Below are 9,633 nucleotides of genomic sequence, written 5' to 3'. Positions count from 1 at the left end.
TGAACTTGTGAGGGCCATTTTCTGGGGAAATACGGATAGTTGTCCCGGGAGGGGTTCAGAGAGGTGTCGAATATGCACATTCTTGCCATTTGCGACAACATGGATTGACCATGGCTATCAGAGGGGAGGGTAGTGGAAGGATGAGTGAAATAGGGAGATTAAGAGGTACAAAATTCCAGTTACAAAATGAATGAGTCATGGAGGTGAAATGTACAGCATGGGGAATATAGTCAAAAATATTGCAATATCTTTGTATGGTGACAGATGGTAACTCGAGTTATCATGGTAATCATTTCGTAATGAAAATATCAAATCACTACATTGTGCAACTGAAACTAATACAGTGTTGTAGGTCAAATATACTTCAATTAAAAAAAACCTTTCCATAAATAAAAGAAAACCTGAATCAACATAAAAAATATTTCATTAGCCCTACTGGCACTAGCATTTCTACAGTGTTGAAATAGAGTCTTGCATTTAACAAGTTAAATGAGTTTGTTGGGTTATAGATAATGGTTTTTCATCTATCTTTTTATCTAGTTTGTTATATTATTTTCCCATTTTCAGTTTGTCCATTTATTTTACATGTAATTCCAGATATGTGGAAATCACATATGCTGCTTGCAAAAGTGTTTGTAGTAAAGTCACTTGCTGTGACTCAGTTAAGTCCACTCCTAAGTACACATCTGTCTTGCAGTCATTCAGCTGAAATGAAATGGTCACTGTACCCAAATGATTCAAATGGCAAGACTGATAATGCTGCACATGCACCAAGAGGATATGAAAATGTTTATCACTCACATAATGGCGCTTACTTGGAGAGCAGGGGAGGCTCACAGGTAAGTCCAAAAACAGCTTGGAAGAGCAAGGAAGGGTGATGGGCTTTGACTTTTATTGGGTTAGAGGGTGGGCTGGCAGGTGAAGATTCCTGAGAACCAGGACTAGTGTGGTTTGATCTTTCCTCTGAGAGAGCTTAAGCACTTTCTTATGGGCTGGCTTAGATGTGAGTGAGAGTGATGGGTCTTGAAAGCTGTCAGTAAATATCAAAAATGGAGTCAACCTCTTAATTACAATACTCAATAGGAATTTGTGCACAGGTCCACAAAAAAGCATATACAACAGTGTTCCTAACAGCCCTATTCATGATATGCCCAAACTGGAAACAACCCATACATCCACCACTAGAATGGATAAATTGTGGCATATTCATACAATTTGACTATATATATGGCAACAAAAAATATTGTTAAATGCAAAAACATGGATGAATCTCATAGTGCTGCACAAAAGTAGCCAGGCATAAAAGAGTACTTATTATATAATTCTACTTATATGTTATTAAAATGTGCAAACCTAACAGATGATATCAGAGTCAAAAGACTGGTTACCTTTATGAGGAAAGTCATTAGGAGGCACGTGAGAGGGGCTTCTGGTGTGCTGGTAATGTTCTATTTCTTGACACAGACAGCCTAAGTGACAAAACTTAATTCTGGATCCCATTTGATGGAAATAGTGGCAATAAGTTGGAACAAAAGATCTGAGTGAGAGTTCATAGATATAGTCTCTTTGTAAATATTCAGTGATACATTAATACATATATATTCAGATACATACCTACATAAATATAAGTATTCTATATATGCTCATGTTTGGGCACTTTCCTGAATGTTTGTTACACTTCAATTAAAAAAAGTAGTTTGCTTTAAAAAGAAAAAGTCACCAATTAGGAAAGAGAACATTGCCATTATTTTAGAAGTTCCATTTGCCCCACTCCACTTTACACCTCTCTCTCATCTAAGATAACCACAGTATTAATGCTTGTGATAATCACTCCCTTGATTTTACTTAATAGCTTTACTACTTATATATGTATCCATAAAACAATAGATTATTTAGTATGCTTAGTTTGTGATTTCTATAGATGATACCATGTATTTGTTTTGGAATTTTTTTTGTTATTGAAATATTATGTTAACATCTCATTCTGTGTGATTTCTAGATTTTTCTTTATTGCATATAATTGTTTTTGTAAATTTTTATAGCTGTCATGAAAATGTGTTAAAACTGACACTATAATAAGCATACGATCTGTTTAAAAAAGAAAAGATTTCTGTTTCTTCCTTTCTTTCTTCCTTACACCTTTTCTTACTCTCCTTTTGTCTAGTAGGGAATAGAAGTGGCAGTTCCTGGTTTACTCCATGTGTTCCCAATTTCAAACAGAATGTTTTGAATTTTTTGCCCTTAAGTATTGTTTTCTGCAGACTATTTTTGTATTTTAAAAATCAGGTTAAAGAACTTTCCTTCTATTTCCAAATTGCTGTACCATTAGTGGACACTGAAATTTATTAAATGCTTTTTTCTGTCTGTACGGAGGTGAACAAAACTTTTTCCCTTTAATTTCTTGATATGCTGGTTTTGATATTAGGATGAAAGTAGGCTTATAAAATGAGACGGAGAGGCTTCCCTCTGTTACTATATTTGGAAGTATTTGTGTCCAGTTGAAATTATTGTCTCAGGAATGTTTTATAGAACTTCCAGATTAAAATATCTGGGTTTGGAGTTTTCTCTGTGGAAAAAATTTTGACTATTTATTCAATACATTTAATGGTTTAGGACTATTCATATTTGCTATTTCTTCTTTAGCGAAATTTTTTATTTGTTTTTTGCAGAATTGCTGTTTCATTTAAAATTTCAAATTAATTGGGCAAAATTCTTTACACCATTGCACATTCTGATCCACCTTCTGGAATACTCTTCTAATGCGTTTTTTTTTTTGGTTAACCTTTCACATCTTGTAGATTTCAGTTCCTGGAAGGCTTACTGAAGGCTGGGTTAAGGATAGACCCCAGACAGTCTGTCACTTTGGCCTGATGTGGCCCAGAGAACCGGGGTGGTGCTTTCCTGGAAAGCAAAAGAAAGAGCGCAGCCTCCTCAGGGTGCAGTCGCTGCTCAGAAGCGCTTTTGAGAAAACACTGTTTCTCCAGCACCTCTAAATTGTGCAAAACCTATGTAACCGACTTTGGGGGGCTGGGAGCCAGAATGTGCTGAGAAGGCAGGTTGGATAAAGACCAAAATCCGACCCTCCCAGTTCCTAATAATGGGGGATGAAGTCCCCCAGATGCCTCGGATTCCAACCGGGTTGCTTTCACCACGCCCACAGCACCCCCAGGAAGAGGGTCCAAAGCAGGCGGTGTTGAGTAACCCGGCCAGCCTCGAGCGCGCCTTCCCACCACCCGTGTGCTCTCCTCGCCCGCGCCATCACTAGTGGGGGATCGAGATCCACTGAGATGAGGGCGGCTGGGGAAAATGAGGTGCCGGAAAGAAAATATACGAGCACAAATTGACTCAAAACCACTCTTTTCTAACCTGAAGTCTGTCTCCTTACCTCTGAGCTACACAACACCGCAACCCAGTGGCTGCACAAGAGGAGGGCCATTTTCTAATTGCTCGCTAAGTGCAACTGTTGGGCTTTTTAACATAGGTCTCCCTGGAGGGTATTCAGCGGGTCTATTCATCGTGGTTTCCAAAAGGGGCCAGGCCTAGGAAGACGCTTCTCGATTCAATCCTAATTGAAGCAGTCTTGGCAGGATTGGGCGCCCAGCTGAGAGGGTGGCAGGAGGGGTCTTTCTTGTGATTTTCATTTATTCCCGGAGGGTCTTAATTCTGACTCTGTATTCATTCTGAAGGTAAACCGAGCGTTTGTAGCCGTGATTACAGAGGGACATTCAGTCCTTTTCTCCTTCTATTTCTTTACAGGTTAATGCAACCGGCTGAGAGAGGCATCACAATGCAAGTGTAAAATTTTGTTCAGAGAAGAAATTTGGTGTCAAACTAAGGGCAGGAGTTTGGAGAAAAGCGAAATTTCCATTTTGTCTTAGCCTCTTACCATAATTGCTTGGAGAAGTTACTTGGCTTTTGTATCAATGACACCATCTTTTAAATAAGATTAATAAGGAAGGCCTCTCTTCGTAAGAATTATATGAATACTAAATAATACAGAAATATTCCAGAGTCTCAACACTTGTAATATTTTTCACAGCTGGAACGTTGTAGGACCACGTGGCCTAATGGATAAGGCGTCTGACTTCGGATCAGAAGATTGAGGGTTCGAATCCCTTCGTGGTTGTAAGTCCCTTTTTCACGCTCCGGTTCGCTTTTCCCAGGCATCACTATCCCAGCTCTCAGATTCCAAATTATAACATCCGAGCACTCCAGAGATCTCCCCTCTGGTATGATTGATTCAGTAAGTGGGGTCGGCGCCAGCCCCCTGCACCCAGCCGCTCGTACTTTAGAAGTCCTTGGCCAGACAGGCACACAGGTGTGGGAATAGGGAAAAGCGCCAGCCCTGGTCTTCCTGACCCTCTTCTAGTGGGTTGGGTGAGCACAGTGAGCGAGGTGGGTACGACAGGGCACAAATGTCAAGGAATTTTGCTCGCTGGTCAGGCAGTGCCGGGACATCTCTGTTATTTTAGCGTGAGACGACCCTCACTCTTTCATTGGTTTTCAGTTGGTTCTCGGCAATTTGACGCTGAAAACGCGTCTTTATGTTGAGAGATTTGTTTTTTTGAAGTCAGTTTAAATGTCGCCCCCTTGCGAAAGGAAAACTTGCCACATTTTAGAGGCGCTAGAGAAACGATGTTCTAAAACCCGCCCCTGTTTCAGGTGGCTGCCTCCCGAGAGGCGCGCGGTCCTTCTCTGGCCTCTGCAGAGACCTCGTGTGGGTTCTCCCGCACGGTGCGGGATGAATTAGTTGGACTTTCAGCAATATCTGAGGAACCAGGGTTAAAACAGAGACCTGAAACTATGAGAAGAGGCCAGTCACGCAAATTAGGATGAAGATGGAGCAGCCTCTACACAAGTGGAAAGAATGTGGCCAAATACATTTAAATATTTAGATGTAATGGACAAATTAATAGAACAATATGACGTATCAAAGTAGATTCAAGAAGGAATCGCAATTTTAAATAGTCTTAAACTATGAAATATTTTGAATTAGTTGTCAACTCTTCCTTCTGAGAAAATTCCACATCCTTTCGTTTACCAGGGGCTTCTTTAAAATATTCAAAGAAGAAATAAATCTAATTAGACACAACTCTTCCACAGTATAGGACAAGAAAAGAGAGAAAGAAAAAAAAAATCCACAACTACTCTTGCCGAATGCCGTAATGAGCTTTTTCCCATGAATGTACCTCTTAAACAGCTTTATTGAGGCATTGTTTTCTTAAAATAAACTGCATATATTTAAACTTATAGTTTGACATATTTATAACTCATGAAACCATCACTACAATAAAGATAATGAACATAGACATCACCCCCAAACGTTTCCTCGTGCCCTTTTGTAATCCCTGTTTATATGTTGCTGGACTTTGTTTGCTAATATTTTGTTGAGTACTTTTGTGTCCATGTTTATAAGAGATATTGATCTATAGTTTTCTTATCTCATTATATCTTTGTCTGGTTTTAGCATCAGGGTAATTTGACCTTCTTTTCCAAATTTTAAAGAGTTTGTGAAGAATTAATATCAATTAAAAAATGTTTGGGAGAATTCAGCAGTGAAGATGTCTGGGCTTTTCTTTGTGGGTAATTTTTAATCAATCTGTTTGCTTGTTATAGACTCTTATTCCACGCTAAATGCCTTTATCAGTCATCTACATCTTTGTAACAAACCTAACCTAAATTTAGTGGCTTAAAACAATAATTATTTATTTTGTTTGCAATTTTGAAGTTCAACCACTTGGGCTGTGCTTAACCAGGCAATTCTTTTGCTGGTTTTGCTTGTGGTCACTCATTGATTGCAGTCATCTGGCAGCTTGACTGGGACCAGATGGTCCAAAATGTTCCCACTCACAGTCTGGGGAGTGTGGCTGGGATGGCTGGGATGGCAGGGACTCACTCTCCACATGATTTTCCATCCTCTAGGAAGTTAGGTGGGATTTCTTCACATGGTGTCTCAGGGTCCCAAGACAACAAGAGGAGAAGTTGTAAGACTCTTGAGGCCATCTTGGAACTCTCACAACCTCACTTCCACAACACCATTACCACAGCATTCTATTGGCCAAAGCACAAGTTCAGCTCACATACAAGAGGGAGGGAAATAGACTCCGCCTCTTAATGGTAGCTGCTGCACAACCACATTGCAAAGGGACATGTATAATGGGAGGAATTTGTGGCCATTAATCAATCAATAATTTATTATCTCATTTAACACTAAAAACAACACTCTGAATAGCCCCTATAGATATGTCTATTGTATATCTTGGTAAGTAAGTTATCCACGATCACTTCTTTACCAGCGTTAATCTAAATTGGTCTGTGAGTCTTATTTCGAACCCACATGTACCTGGTGGGCAGCTCAGGGTAGGGCCGGGGAGAACATAAGCACTCCAAAACGTAGCAGCAGATGAAAAAGAACTGATAGTGCTGAGCACTTGCGCACGGGCAATTATAAATCTTTTGTAAAGCCGGAGAGCGCCATGTCTGTGTCTCAGGATGACTCTGATAATGTTTAAGATCCAGGTGAGATTAAGTGACCCACACATAGGCTCCTGACTCAACTCATTTTCTGAGACTGAATACCTGTGTCTGCGATATATCTACAGGCAGCATGGACTTATAAAGAGTAATAAGCATCCTAGAGGAAGCCAGAGGAGTGGAGAAACGGAGGAAAGCAGGTTCAAGGACAGGACATTTTCCGCTGAAAGACTTGTAAGAAAAACCAAGATCGTCCGCATTTCACATAATTGACAAATCAGACGTAGTTGAATACTGTGAACAGTCGTCTTGGCAAGTGTCAAATGATAAATTGCCAAAGTGTTGGAAGAAGGCAGGCACCACACTCAGCAGGATGGTACTTGTTATGCATGACTTTAAGAGAGAATTTTAAGACAAATCACAAGCAAGATGTAGGACAGAAATCACAACAGTTGATCTCTTCGGGGGTGGCCTCATATTTGGCCTGTCTCGTTGTATGGGCTGGAGAGTAGTAAAAGTTGCTCCAGGTGAGGCTCGAACTCACAACCTCGGCATCGCTCACAAGTGTACTGTCTTATAAGTACCGCGCGCTAACCGATTGCGCCACTGGAGCTACGTTAGGGAAATATAAGTGAATATACTTTCACAGATGAAGACGGTATTTTTGTTAAAGATATTAAATGTTATGAACAAAATGGCACCTTCTGATATGGGGCTTCCACAAATGGGATTAAAAGCAGCAAAGGCATCCCTGGTATTTGCCGATCTGCAGCCATTTCCTCCCCTGTACAGAGATGCTGCCGGGGCTGAGCGTCGCAGTTATCTCTATCTTGATTTTCCGCTCAGATTCCCACGGCTTCTCTAAATTCAGACTGTTATTTGAAAGCATTTGAATGAAAAAAAAATTACATTGATTCCACAAAGGCAGGAAGCTTTCCACTTAGGAGTGTGTATTTCATCTGTAAGAAACCAGTGCATTTTCATTGCTTCCGGATTCCCGCGGACTTTCCATCTCAGCGGTTCTACTTTCTTGAGTTTCCCGTCTCCACTCTGAGCTCCGCTCGACTGACCTTTCATCTGCTTCAGATGCCACCTATCCCACCCCGACCCGATCACTCGCTGTTTTTTAACCTAAGAATGTTAAAATACGTTGTTATCCTGAAACATTCAGAGCTAATATTTCCTTTCGAAAAACCACTGTTATAAATGTGCAGATGCAATACATACAAAGGGAATGCAGAAAAACAAAAAGATAACTTGAACATTTTCTGAAGTCTCGTACTCAGAGAAATCTATTGTTTATATTTATTGTAGTTCATTTCAAGCTTTTAGTGGGCATGCTGTGAACCAGACCTGAGCCACAGCTCCATTTGTTACCTGGTCCCTATTACCTCCATTTTAGCAGGGGGGCCATGATGACACTTTGGGTCTTTCCGTATCAATATCAACTTGGACCTTGTTTCCAACAGTCCTTGAAATGTGAGGGTATTTCTCTTTCTTGAGTTTATGCTTATTGAGTAAATGCTCATTCCTTTAGGAAAGGAATGGGGGAATTATATTCTACATATTTGCAGTGGCACTGCAGGGTCCTCAGGACTTGGCTTCTCCTTTAGTCAAAAATTTCAGGTCTGAAAACTGGTTTAAGATCAGAAATTGAGCAAGGTATTGTGATTTTATTTTTAACTGGTGTAGCTGCCCTCAGTCTCCTGATTCTCCATCCTCAATTTCTTCTAATTGTGTAGACAGTGATATGCTTGTTGACTGCCCATCTGTATTGCTTCTAGGGATGCTGTATTTTATTAATTATCTCAAACACTCTGCAAAGTTGGCTACCACTCTGAAATTGTCTCTCATTACAGTAATTTTGCCCACCCACTCCTGGGGCATGCACACACGCACACACACACACACTCACGGATTCTGATGGTTGAGTGCTGCTATCTCTGGCCTGAATTATTTCAGGATCCTATAGTCCCCACTGCTGTCAGTGAAGCTACTTCTGTAGCAGAATCTCATACCATCAGCCCAGCGCCAATAGAGGACACTCATTATAGAACTTCTCAGTGAGGCTGGTGCCCCTCTCCTCAGCATATTACTTTTTTTTTCAAACAGAATGTCCTTCGGCCCTCTTGTGACACATTCACCTAGTGGGTTTTCCAGCGTTACATGGTAAATCCAATAAATCCACTCTAGCATGCCCACTTTTCTGAGATTTTGATCCCTCCTTTCTGCCATAATCACGAGAGTCCTGGCATTCTTACCACATTTAGTGAGAGCCATTTCTTTTTCAAGCAGGAGAATCCTAATAGTATGTTGAGTTCTTGCCAGTGTGTAAAAATTCTATACTTTTGGAGAATACTCCAGTATCAGTAAACTCTACTTCAGCTAACTTTGAGTTCTCTTCTTGATCCAGAACCCTTAGAATTTAGTTCTATATGGGAAAGACGCCGAGTGAGTGGCAGAGGCACATGTTTGGCAGAGGAGAGGTCTCTGCATTGTCTTCAAGGAAGAAGAGGACTGGGCTACTTTTAAAAGGCTCAAAGGATCTTGGGAAATCTGGAGATTTAGATGTTCTAATGCATCCCACCAGATGTCTCCATTCAATGTCTCAAGGTTCTATTCTTTTCCAATCAAGGCCATGACCTAGGCATAGAAGATAATCTAGTTTGAGAATTTAACCCACTTTGGAGTTCTACTATTCTTATGATTAAATCTTGGATCTGAACCTTAGCTTTTTATGCTCTTGAGTTGCAGGATATGAGAGGTTCTTTATATCCTATTATGGAGACACTCTGGCTTTCACAGTTAGCCTTTATTTGATGAGATATCATCCTCAGCCTTTAATCATCTTCTTCCAAGGCATCAGTTTCTTCTAATAACAACGATACAATTCTGTTATTATTACCAACTCTCCCATATTTATCAGGCACCTGATACATCACATCTTCTTGTGCATATCCACCAGTATAGCATCTCAGTTCAGGTCTGGTGAAAGTTTTAAAAACTGCTACTTTGTGCCAGTGGCTGTTTGTGCTCCACCAATCCCCTCACTACCAACCAGATGGTGGGTAATTCAGCTTCAAAAATCTCATCTTATCATCCTCTTTCTCAGATCACTTTTGGTACCAACTATTGTAGGTTGGGTTCCCCGGAAAGACT

General features: G+C 40.5%; 2 non-coding genes across 2 annotated transcripts; one reads left to right on the top strand and one right to left on the bottom strand.

The window, feature by feature from the left end:
• The first annotated feature begins 4,053 nt into the window (after positions 1–4,053).
• Positions 4,054–4,126, top strand: TRNAR-UCG (transfer RNA arginine (anticodon UCG)). Its single transcript has one exon. It is a non-coding gene; the product is annotated as a tRNA-Arg (tRNA).
• Positions 4,127–6,993: 2,867 nt separating this feature from the next.
• TRNAI-UAU (transfer RNA isoleucine (anticodon UAU)) lies at positions 6,994–7,087 on the bottom strand. Its single transcript has 2 exons — positions 7,050–7,087; positions 6,994–7,029 (listed from the first exon to the last, which is right to left on the bottom strand). It is a non-coding gene; the product is annotated as a tRNA-Ile (tRNA).
• Between the last annotated feature and the right edge of the window lie 2,546 nt (positions 7,088–9,633).

This window comes from Tursiops truncatus, chromosome 10, assembly GCF_011762595.2.
Source record: "Tursiops truncatus isolate mTurTru1 chromosome 10, mTurTru1.mat.Y, whole genome shotgun sequence".
Taxonomy (NCBI): domain Eukaryota; kingdom Metazoa; phylum Chordata; class Mammalia; order Artiodactyla; family Delphinidae; genus Tursiops; species Tursiops truncatus.
Note: the sequence above shows the minus strand (reverse complement) of the source record. Positions and strands in the feature narration are given on the sequence as shown.